Here is a 12,591-nt window from a genome sequence, read left to right on the forward strand (position 1 = left end):
TTCATGAATACTCCAATTTTTTTTCTTATAAATAATATGTCTTTGTTAATTTCTAAAAAAAAAATGTTCATAAAAAAGTTTACATTATTCTTTTATCAGGATTGATTTAACAGAGAAAATCACTAAAATAAAACAGGTTATGTTTTCTTACAATAAAAGTTAAATAGAATTAATTCTTCAAAATAGCATTCCAATAAAACATGGTATTAAAATGTTACGTTATTTTTTGTGATTGGTTCATTAATAAATTATTTTTATTTCTTCACAAACACAATTCTTGTAAAAAAAAAATTAAATCTGTTATATCAAAAAACTAGATCGTTTTATAAAATACAAATTATTGCGCTTAATAAAATATAAATACAGTTTATTTGTAACGTGATCCTAAGAATAAAAAGGTTATTTTCTTTTTTAATTCTCTACTAAAATGAATTAATGAGCTATTTTTATTCATCATGGCTAGTCGAAGAGGAGAAAAAAAATATCGAATTTCACTGTTTAGGTTAATGTAATTTCGTTCTAACACCACATTTACGCGTCGCCAATTCCACTTGAAATCGCCTAGTTTATAATCTACGGTATGTTTTGTCAATTCGCAAACCGGTGAGTCGCTTGTTTTGCAACCATATCATATGCAATCAATATTATTTTTGAACCCTCTTTCCCAAAAAAGTTTAAAATAAAGTTTCCTTATTAATATTATTGTAATTAAATATTTTTGTAATTACCTACCCTGATCGATAATATCACGTGATAGCTCATATCAAGCAAATTAAAAGTCTATAATATGAACATATTCTTTATAAAACTATATGGGTAAATTGAAAATAACTTTTTTGACATGTGTAGAAATGCTAAGAAAACACGTAATAACTTTCCTTACATTTAAAGTGTATCTACGAGGATTCGATTTTAAAATTTATGTTTCGAAAGTAAATAAAGACACCAACACCAAATATTATTTTACTTACATCCACCAGTATATGAATAACCTGCAGTAATATTAATTACTATAAAGAACATCACGCTGCTTTTTTTTAAAACTGCAGAATTAGAACCAAGATATTCGGTACAGGGAATAATCAATTCTCTTGAAATACATCATTTTAACAGATAGTCGATTCTTAAACTGATACGGAAAAGTTTGTTCTTTTTGAACATATTTAGTCCATTTTGTCCATTTTGAAATCCTCGGAAATGAGGTTGAAGAGCGTTGTTTAATTCGGCTGACAAGTCTGGGGGCAACCCCATCCCTTGTTGTAGACACTGTAATAAAAAGTACATTATTATTACCTCTTTATAACACATTTTTTACAATAATAGAATGATAACAAAGGCCTTCGCTTCTTGGTTTCGTGTGATAGAGCTATTAAATAATAGCAACAATTTAATAATAAACTAAGAAAAATTTTATAAATTTCCAAAAGTCACAAAAATAAAAAATAAATAGTAATATAAAAAAAGAAAGAAAATCAAATTCTATCATTTAAGCAAAATTAATAAATCTATAAACAGAAATAAATAAACAAATAAAATATTTAAATGAAATAAAATAAATTAGAAAAACATTATAACTAAATTAAAAAATGAATAAAAAAAATTAAACTAATATTTTACTAAAATTAATTGCAATAATACAAAACTTAATACAATACAAATCAAAAAATTTACTTCAGGGTCTTGGCATTATACACTTCGTAACAAAGTATATTGAATTAAAATAAGTTTTACGTAAGATAATGGTTTTGGGTTCTAATTTGAAAAATTAATAACTTGTAATTCGTCACAACTTTCTAAAAAGTCAAAATAGTGTAATTTACTTATTTATTTTTTACTGTTTTTATTTAACAGCTGGCAAGTTAAACAATTCCGTCAACAATTGATATCTGAAAAGTCGAATGAAACAATGAAATAAATCTTCCCTTGATTCAAAGTTAAATAGTTAAAAGGTCAATTATTTCGAACAACTTAACATCTTCGCCCTATTCGAAAATTTTGAAAATATATTTTTTATTCTTCGATCCAAAATCTAATTTAGATATGTTTTAAGATATACTTAAGGACATATTATGATAGAGTTTATATTATACTCCCATTAATTTTTTTAAATATTTCTCACTTAAAATTACGCAAGTTATATGATTATATGCAATTCTCATCACTGCTTTTCCTTATCTTTCCTGCCGTCTTAATAAAGTAAAGAAATAAATTTGATTTCCAATAATTTTAATAAGTTAAATTGTTTCTAGCAGTAAATTAATTCCTCCAAAATTATTTCAATTCTGGGGTTAAAAAATTAATTAAACATAAATGATAACACGATGAGCATTAAGAAAACACGATGAACATTAATGAATTAACTCTTTACTGCGAAATAAGAACAATTTCTATTTAAAACTTATGGAAAAGAAAAACGTATATTGAAACTATTTTCTGAACATGATAATTACAGCTACAAAATAATTTAAAATTCAAAAATGTATTCTATACTTTATTTGAGTATTAAGAAAAACCTGAGGTTAGAAAAAGAAAGAATTTTTGATATGACGATTCTAAAATTAGCAAAATTTTGGAATTTTTTTTACAATTTTCCATTTTTAGTGCTTGCTGTTAAACAAAATAAGACCTACCGACCATTTTCCTGCTATAACAATACTTTGTGAGTTGTGCTAAAGTTTAAAAATAATATTACAAGATTCTTTAAAAAAAAAAATTCATCATTTTTTTTAAAAAAAGGCAACTTTCTTAAAGATAGCGGGCGAGAATAAGTTTGAACGTCAAAATAAAATTTTAACACATTAATTTTTTCTCCATTTAAAAAGAAAAGTAACATGTTGTATTTTTTTTTTTTTGCATTGCGCATATATGCATTTATTTTTCATTATTCTAATAGGAAACAATAAAAAAGATAATTAATAATTTATAATCATTTCTTCGAATAAATAGTAATGCTTACTAAATAGTCAGCTGTTTTGCATCAATCGTAAAGCAGCAGAATGTATTTAATTCCTTAATAAGGTTTAATTTTCAACTAACTGGAAATAATTCTAAGCTTTCTTTTAATAAAAACTAAAAAATTAGTGGCTTTCCTCTCCATGTAACGCAAATGCAGGTTAGTTCAACCAAAAAGCCCTCCATTCGCAACCAAACATTTTTTGTTTCAAATCACTCCTGTTCTCCTCATTCACATCTGGCGAGTCTTGAAAATGGGTGCATATATTTGAGAACGTTAAACATTTGCTTTAAGCACTGGCAATCTCAGAACTTGCTTAACGTAAATGACTAGTGACGTGAATTTTCGAGGTCCCAAAACATTTCGACTTTTATTGACATCTTCATATTTTTTGAAGTTAAATGTCATTCTTCATTTGTTCACTTTAGAGTCTTGGTATTATTCATTTAGTAACAAAGTATATTGAATTGAAATAAGTTTACACGTAAGTTTTACGTAAGATAATGGTTTTGACTCTTAATTTGAAAAAATAATAACTTATAATTCGTCGAGTCCCTGTGCCGTCGAGCGAATCGAGATAATTTTTCATGGTTTTCCTCTCCATGTAACGCAAATGCAGCTTAGTTCCCCCAGAAAACCCTCCACTAAAGCGAAATCTAGCCCGATACTTGATCCAGGAGTTCCCTTGTCTTCTGGATTGGGTTCAAGTGAGAAATATATTGTAAAATTAATACATTTTATCTGAAAAACGTGTTTTAGTTATAATAGTTAGAATAAAAAGTAATAGTAATAATAAAAAAACAATAATTGTTTTAACTTTTCCTATAAGAAGCTCAGTGCTGTAGGGAAGTGTAAGAGTCCAAAAGCGAGAGTAACATCTCGAAATTTGCATACAATGGCCACAGTACTGACGAGTCCCTGTGCCGTCAGGCTAAACAATGGGGGCGGGGGAGTTTTCATGGTTTTCCTCTCCATGTAACACAAATGCAGGTTAGCTCCATCAAAAAGTCCTCCACGAAGGCATGTTTCTCCCAATACTCGATCCAGGAGTTCCCCTGTCTTCTGGATTTGGTACAAAATTTCAAACGGGGTTGAACATTAGTAGTCGTAAACCCAAATATTGGGTCGGCTGTTAAGCGACGGTTATAAAATATAATAATTAAAAAACGAACGTTTTTTTTAAAAGAAAAACTTCAATTTAATTACTAAAACAATTGATTAGGATATTATTGAAAATATAATCTACTTGATTGCGTTGAGAAGAAGATTTTGAAAAATGCGAAACATATAATTTGATAATTTGCAGAATATTTAACTACGAAAACACGCAATTATGAGATTAAGTTTCATAAATATAGGGGTACACACCTAGCGGCACATGCGCCCTGAGCAGCAACCGTAAGTAATTTTAAAAAAATAAAATGAATCTTAATTTTTTTTTTTTTGAAAAATAAAAAAAAAAGTCTGAGATTGCTCGTTCAAGTTTTTGACACACCCAATGTAGGTTTTCGATTGTTTTTTCGATGGTTAACACTGAGAATTTACGCATAGTCTTGAAAATATCATATATTTTTAACACGACATTATTACAATACACGAACGAATTTTGAATTCTAGTTATCACTTTCGTCATTCGCCATGTGTGCCGAATTTATCATAAATTCAATGCTACCCATTTTCACGTAGTTTCTGAAATCACGATTTTTTTTAAAGATATTTTACGTCTTGAAAGTTTGGAATGGGGCATTTAGATAAATTCGTTTTTGACGAATTTTATTTCCCCAAACTTTATCGCAAATTTAAATGACTATTGCTACGCATTTCCACGAGATATTTAAAATTTTGATATTTTTAGAGCAGAGGTTTCCAACTTACATGTGGCCGGGAGCCGCAATCAAAATCACCAGTCAAACATCGGGCCACAACTTAATCAAAATTTTATACAGGACTCTTTTATGGTTGAAGGAACATTGAATATTACAGTCAGATTTTTATCAAAGTTTTTTTAATATTAAAAAGCAAAATAACAAGCATTGCAAATACTTGTTACGTATACTAGCATTACGAATACTTGTTACGCATCATTTTGAATCTTCTCTTAATCAGAAACTTAGTGACAAGATTTTTTTTTCTTTTAAATTTAATTCTGTGATAAATTAAAAAATTTTCGACTTATTAGGAATTATGGCAACAACAAAAAATTCTCGATCATATGAAATAAATTTTTTTTCCTTTTCCGTTCATGCGATATTCAATTCAGGGAAGTTAAATAAAATTTGATATTCATTCCCTGTTTCATGCGTTTTAAAATTTACAAATGTAAGTAATTTCATCCAAAATAAATGGTTTCAAAAAGCTAAATGGGAGAATTTCTTCGAGAAAATTTCTGGTACGCACATGCTAAATTATCTTCACAAAATACAAGGAAAACAAACGAAATAAAAAAAGAGCAACATACACGATTATTTTTGTGTTTAAATAAATATTTTCTTGGATGCAAAACCTAAGAAATAATTTTTTTTGCACCGTTGGTACGTTAAATTTCACAGAAACGCAGAAATTAGGTTTTTTTCAACGGAAGAAAAGTATTTTAAACCCATGTAGATTTTTTACAAAAATTGTCCGCTAAGAACGACAACTAATATATTTTAGTTCGCGAGCCACAAAAAATGGCTTAGCGGGCCGCCAGTTGGAAACAACTGTTTTAGAGCGATATTATTACAAATCGCTCATTTAGATAATCAATTATGACGTGGTTTATTTGTGACGATTTTGTCTCAAATCAAGTTATTTATAGTCACATGATTTAAAAATCATATATCACTATTCGTACTTACGCGTTTTAAAAATCATATTTCGATTCGTATTCACGCGATTTAAAAATCACGACATCGTCATTCTTATTTAAAGGATTTAAAACTTAGGAAAGGAAGAGCACCAATTGGGACAAATTTCCAAAACTGATAAAGTTATCTGCCCAAGTTTAATACAGCAGAGAACAATAGCTTCTGTAAAAAGACTGTTTTCCAGATTGAATTGGGCATGTTCAAGATTGTGGAGCAGTCTTTAAACAAAATCATTAAATTTTCACTTAATTGCCCAAAAAAGCTATCAGACACATAGGAAATATAAAAACAAAAAGCATTTTATTCACTTTAAAGAGATTTTAAAATGGTTAAAACATTAAATGAAATTCTTACCAGAACCATTTAAGAAAAATGATGTAACACGCAAAACCTACAATTCCCCTTCATAGATATAAAGGCTGCAGTTAATCCTGTAAAATGCAAAGAAAAAAAAGAAATTTTTAGATGAAATACTCAAAATTTCAAATAACACATCAAAATAAAAAATTTATTCAGGACACTGATATACAACATATTGAATATGTCACAAGTGACTAACTGTAAAAAAATAGTAGCCGAAAATAGCTGAATAAATTGTATCCTCTGATAATAAAAGTAGAACACTGGTTGAAAAAAAACTTTAGAAAAGTAGAGACTGAATGTTTGATAAAGGCAGACATTAACACATTATTTTTTCTATTGAGGTTCAAACGTAAATTCAAATTCTTAAGTGAAATTAATTGAACAGGAGGTAGAAAAATAAAAATAACCATAACTACATTAATATTTATATTATTACTATATTATTATTATTATTACTATATTATAATTTATATTGTTACTAGTTTTTCTATTGAGGATCATAAATGAAAACAAATTGGGGATCGCAATTATTACTTAACCAGGGGGGGGGGGGCGAAAACACTATCGAAAACTGACAAATCACAGCACAGGAGGGTGTATATAATAAATAACAAGGCAAGTTTGATTGCGTGTGGAAACAAATATAAGTTGAAAGATTGTTGAAAACATGTTAAAGTTTCGACGTCCAATTAAATCTGTTTTGATGATTACTACATTCCTCTTATTCATTATTTTTTCTCTTGAATATTAATTTAGGACTCCTCATGTGTATACTTTTTATTTTCATTTCTTTAAAAGGATTTAAAAAAATACATATTAAGAGCAGACTTTTCGGAACACTCTGCATAAGACAGGATTCTTTATAAACCTCAAATGCTTTTTTTTTTTTTTTTTGCTTCTTTTGCCATTTATCTCGTTATTATATTTTAATTCTTAGCAATTTCGAAGTCATTTTTCGAGTTTGAAATTTTGCATTTGAGTAATCACTGATTTTTTGTGCACCGACTTCGAAGTCTAAGAAAAAAAGCTTAGAAATTATATTCTTTTTTCATCGTTATAGTGACCCTCCAGGCAGAATTTTTGTCTGCGACAAACCTCAAGATATTTTTAATAGTAACAAATACATACATTACCTATTTAAACTAACAGACGAGCTTCGTGTTTACAACAACGCCTGTACGCACAGGAAAAAACTGAATGTCAACCGTAATTGTATTTCTAATCATTATTTTAAAATTATTTAATATTTAATAGAAAATGTGATATTTTTTTTTCATTTACATATAAAAATATTTCATATTTTAATATTATGGGCAATATTTTCACATTTTGAAAGAGTAAAAAAAAAAAAAAAACGCATGAGCTTATTTCGAGTGAAATGGACCAATGAATGTCGACATATCACAGATTTTACGAGAAAATTTTTTTTCTTTTAGAACAGTTCTTTATAAAAACAGCTGAAGAAAATTATTTCAATGTTTTGAGACCAAAACTATGTTTAGAGATCTACTTTGAAATATGACTCAATGGGAGATTTCGCAAATTTTAAGTTAGGTTCCAAACGTTCTCGTACGTAAGGTTTTAAGTGCGAAAGCGCCAGTTTCGGTGAAATGCGCATGCAGAAAAATATTATACAATATAAAATTATATTTATATTTTATTATATAAAATTTTAAGGAAATCGAATGTTTAAGATAATTTATAAAATTCTTCAATCACCTAACTACTCAATTAATGAAAAAAAACTCGTATAAATTACTTGATTTTTGAGATCAAAATGTGTTTTTAAATCCTAAATGCAATTAGCATTTACATTTTTTAAAGTAAGTTCTATTTTAGTTAATAACATGAGCACGAAAAGAATTATTTACGGTTTGAGTTAAAACATTAAAAATAGCTTATATGATGATATTGACTATTTGTTTATTTATTGACAATTTGGCTTAATGAATAATTACATAATCGGATAAAAATTTTCAACCTTTCACTAATTATCTAAACTAAATTTAATAGAATTAGTGAATATAATTAACTTAATGTGATTATACTTTTAGAAGTAACCTATTTTAAAATTAAATTACGAATTACCAGCCTACAAAAATTCCGGATTTTAAAACTACAAAGCAGTAAAACTTTACACAACCATAAAATATTTCACTATAAAAAATACACATTATTGACATGAACTTTCACAGATTTTGTTTACTCATTATCATGGCGAACAACATGGTTATCTGTGGTTACGCCTAAGGTCTCCAACGCATGTAATTTTTTTGAAGGACTAGAGATCTCTTACATAAACTTGAATCTAACGCTCCTCTCTTCCAAATCTAATTTTTATGATGACTAAGTTTTTTTCATACACGCATTTCAACTCTACACGGAAGAAACCTTTTAATCAACTACTGAGCAATACTTAATTTCATTACGGCTCGTAATAGATACGAAAACTAATCATGGAGTATCCAAATTAGGATCATTATCAATTTTTTTTAAAATAGTTATCAAAGCACAAGTAGCTGTCAAAATCATTGCAAGCTTTAGAAAATAATGTTCGATAGTGTTCGATAGTCGAGCTTAGATTAAGAATATAGACAAACAGTGACTAGTAGGCAATAAAGGCTTAACAACATTTATCTTGTTAAACTCAGAAAATATTTGGACTCAATAGTATAATAACCTACTCTCAACATTGAAGCTTTTAGAACTCCAAAAACAATTTCAAAAACAAAATAATTTGAACTTATGAAGAAAAAAAAAAACTAAACATATGTATTTTATGTGTACCTAGAAAAAAAAAATTGTCGTAAGTTCTAACACCAACTTTCATTCCTAATTTTGGGATTGCTTTTCTTGTTCTTTTTATTTTGCTTCTGAGCTAAAATCATAAATATTTAATCAGGGTGGCCACTCAAAACAGATTTCAAATTTCCCTGATTTTTCCAGGTTTTCCAGGTAAAAATCTTAAAATTTCCAGGTTTGGTTTTTTAACTTTTTTCTTATAAAGTGTAGGATGTGTACAAGAAAAGTGTCTGTATTATAAAATATCTTATTCAAAATGTCATTTTTTTAAACATATCTTGAAAAAAATCTATTTTTTTACAAGATATTTTTTTATTATTTTTTAATGCTCTGGTACAACATTAATTTTTAAAAAATTAAGACGTGGAGAAAATATGCTTAGCTTGCAGAATATATTGTTTTTATTGAATAATTTTAATTGCTTTTATTGAATTTAATGTGATACTTTAAGTAGTATTTGCTCAAAGTGTACCTACAAAATGACAAAATCAGAATAACCAATAAAACCTTGGACAAGTATTGTTTAATATATTTTCATTAAGGAAAAGAAAACCGTTTCAGGTGATTATATATCAATAATTTTTAATAATTACAGTGACTCCCAAAAGTGCTCACTCACTTATAACTTATATTGAAATAGGAAATAAAAATTCAATAATTAAAATGAACATTTCACAATGGGTATTTGATAATAAGATGTATAATCTATTCTTAGCAAAACTGCACAGAATATTTTAAAAACAAAGCAAAAGTTAATTTTTTAATCAAATAGTAACAAAAATTCTACCCCACGAAAGTCATCGTACATTTAAATGTTTTGGATCTCAGAATTAAAATTATCGTCAATTGCTTTTTTTATTTAATTATTTTTCACTTAATTTCTTATTTCTTTATTAGCAATTTAGTATCAAACCTATAATAGCAAAATTATATTTTAACTTTTGCTTGCTAACTCCGTAATATTTTATTTTATCATTTAAAAATGACTTGTGGTCGTAATAAAATAGACCAAATTTGATTATTCGTCTTCATAAAAGGTAAATCAGTGATGAATATGTTAAATTAGTTTACTGTATTCAATTGAACTGTGCAATATGTGATAAAATGCTTAAATGAAGGACTTCATATCAGAGATTAAAATTATAAATTTTGTGGAAAAATTAATAAATTTGCAATTGAGTGTTGTAAAAGTTTCTGTAAAAATTTTAAAAAAATATTCTGCACGAATTTCACCTGACAAAAAAAAATAACTAGTTACACATATTTTCAACCTTTAAAAGCTATTGTAGATGCTAAAGGAAACTCCACTAAATGTTAATTTAACGAAAAATTAGATTTACTAATAGACTAAGTTTTTTCTTTAAAAGTGTATGATGACTTTTGTGGGATAAAGTTTTTGTCACTTTTTGATGATTGATTCTTAAAAATAAACTTTTCCTTTGTTTTTAAAACATTTCATACTGTCATTTAAAATATTTCAGTTTTGTTACGACTCGAACACATTTTTTATCATTAAATATACATTCTGAAACATTCATTTTAATTAATGGATAGTCTTATTTCATTGAAAGTCATAAAGTGTATCAACAGTTTTGTGAATCACTGTAATTACATTTCAATATAAAGCTGTACTATATACTGCATTATATTGTATTTCATCTTACCAGTGCTTTTTATAAAATTCACTGATCATATTTTCCTTAAACCAATATCTCAAGTCAAATTTTTAAATAACGGTATTTTGAAATAGCATTTTTATTTTAAAAGACTCAGTATAAAAAGATAAATGTCAGAAATGTAAAATTGTCTAATTTTTAGTTCTATACTCTATAGAAAAAAAATAGATAAAATTCCTTAAAATTTATACTTTTTTGATTTTTTTTCTTATTTGAAATTAAAACATTTAAAGAATTCCAATCTAAACACACAGTTTTTTAGTTTAGCATAATTAATTGTTTTTGTTTGAACAACTGGAATCTTGTACAGTGCAGAACTAAAACACTAAGTTTCGTTTTCCTTCTCCTGACTAAACACATATGAATAAAAAAAAATATATTTTATGTATATATATCATTTAATATGTTTCCTATATATTCCTTATTCATTGTCAGCTTTTTGAGGTAAAAAGAGGAATAGTTTTAAAATATCATCTCTGGAATGCAAGCAACATTTACGAACTTTCGATATTGTGATAACTATACAATTCGAATTTTTAATCAAAAAACTAATATTTACCAACAAAACCGTAAAATTTGATATCAATATACAGTTAGTTCTAAAAAAATCTTTTTTTAAAATAAAAATATACTATAAAAGGTTAAAATGAAATAGAAAAAATTAGCATTAATGCAAGAATTGTAACAATTTGTCGAGAAACATTGCTGTTAGTGATGGGGGGAAATGCGTGATTGGTTGGCTTGCTGAGAAAAAATAATTTACAGATTTCTTTGAATGGGAGTTCAAAAGCTTTCAGAAAAATAGTGCAATATTATTATTAAATTATAACCAACTAACTTTTAGAGAATTTAATAAAGTTAAAAATACAAAAACATTTTCTCATTTTGTCAAAATAGAAAAAAATTACCACTCTCAATTGCGAATAAACTTGAATCATTGTGTGAACAAACCCACGGACAGAATTTAAAAACCGAATCCACCATAATCTTTGGTTTTCCTAAATTGCACAGTCCCATAGTCTGCATACTACATTTGCATGGGAGAATTTTATGTTGTATTCTAGTTTAACAGGGCTATAATGGAGCAAATTTTGAAGAAAGCAAAGTAAGTAGATGATATTATAACTGTTTGGAGATACATTTCTGTCTAAAAAATGTGGGTGCAATGGATGAAACAATTTAAATTAAGAAAATTAGCAAATAATTTAAATTAGTGAAATTAAAAAAATATATAAGAAAAAATTTCCAGCTTTTCTTTGAAATTTCCAGGTTTTCCAGGTTTTTATCCATATTTCCCTGATTTTTCCAGGTTTTTTCCAGTATAAAAAAAATTCCCTGATAATTCCAGGTTTTCAAGGTTTTCCAGGTGGGTGGCCACCCTGTTAATGCCAAACTTAACTAAAACACATTATGTATAAATTGTAAATAAAGGTAAATAGTATTTATTAAATATGTTTATTCATTAAGCTATTCATTCGTTTCAATCCTACGTCTAATTTTCGACTACAAGAAACAATCCGTTTTATCATAGTTGTCTCATAGACGTCTACTCAGGTCCAAAGAGTGTTTCATCAAGCATTACATCTGAACTATAGTTTTCCATAAGAAGTCTATACTTAAGCCATCCATAAATAAGCTATAAGAATGCGTCTATCGGTATTTGATCCACGATGTCTAATTCTGGATGAATTGTGTTGCACAAGATTATTAATTTCGTAAAATGATGTAAAACGAAATAAGTATTAATTTATAAAATCAAAATACAAAAATTTTTAAGAGTTACTATTTTATTAATTTATTATTAATGTTATATTTTCATTAATTTATTCTTTATTATTGCATATTCCTACGGTTAGACTGACGGTAAGTAGATTCTAACCCATGATCCGTCTACCACTAAGGATATTTTATCAGCGCAAGCCGGGAGGGAGCAGAACTCGAATCGACCAGC

General features: G+C 27.2%; 1 long non-coding RNA gene across 1 annotated transcript in view; it reads right to left on the minus strand.

The window, feature by feature from the left end:
- Positions 1–948: 948 nt before the first annotated feature.
- The window catches only part of LOC147817079 (uncharacterized), a 30,826-nt gene continuing 19,183 nt past the window's right edge, over positions 949–12,591 (minus strand). Inside the window, exons 3-4 of the long non-coding RNA XR_015430226.1 lie at positions 6,154–6,230; positions 949–1,266 (exon numbers count right to left, since the gene is read on the minus strand). This is a non-coding gene — a long non-coding RNA (uncharacterized LOC147817079). The remainder of the gene's footprint in view (positions 1,267–6,153; positions 6,231–12,591) is intronic.

The sequence above is a fragment of the Parasteatoda tepidariorum genome, chromosome 1 (assembly GCF_982258835.1).
Source record: "Parasteatoda tepidariorum strain Cologne lab strain chromosome 1, Ptep-v5.0, whole genome shotgun sequence".
In the NCBI taxonomy this organism is placed as follows: domain Eukaryota; kingdom Metazoa; phylum Arthropoda; class Arachnida; order Araneae; family Theridiidae; genus Parasteatoda; species Parasteatoda tepidariorum.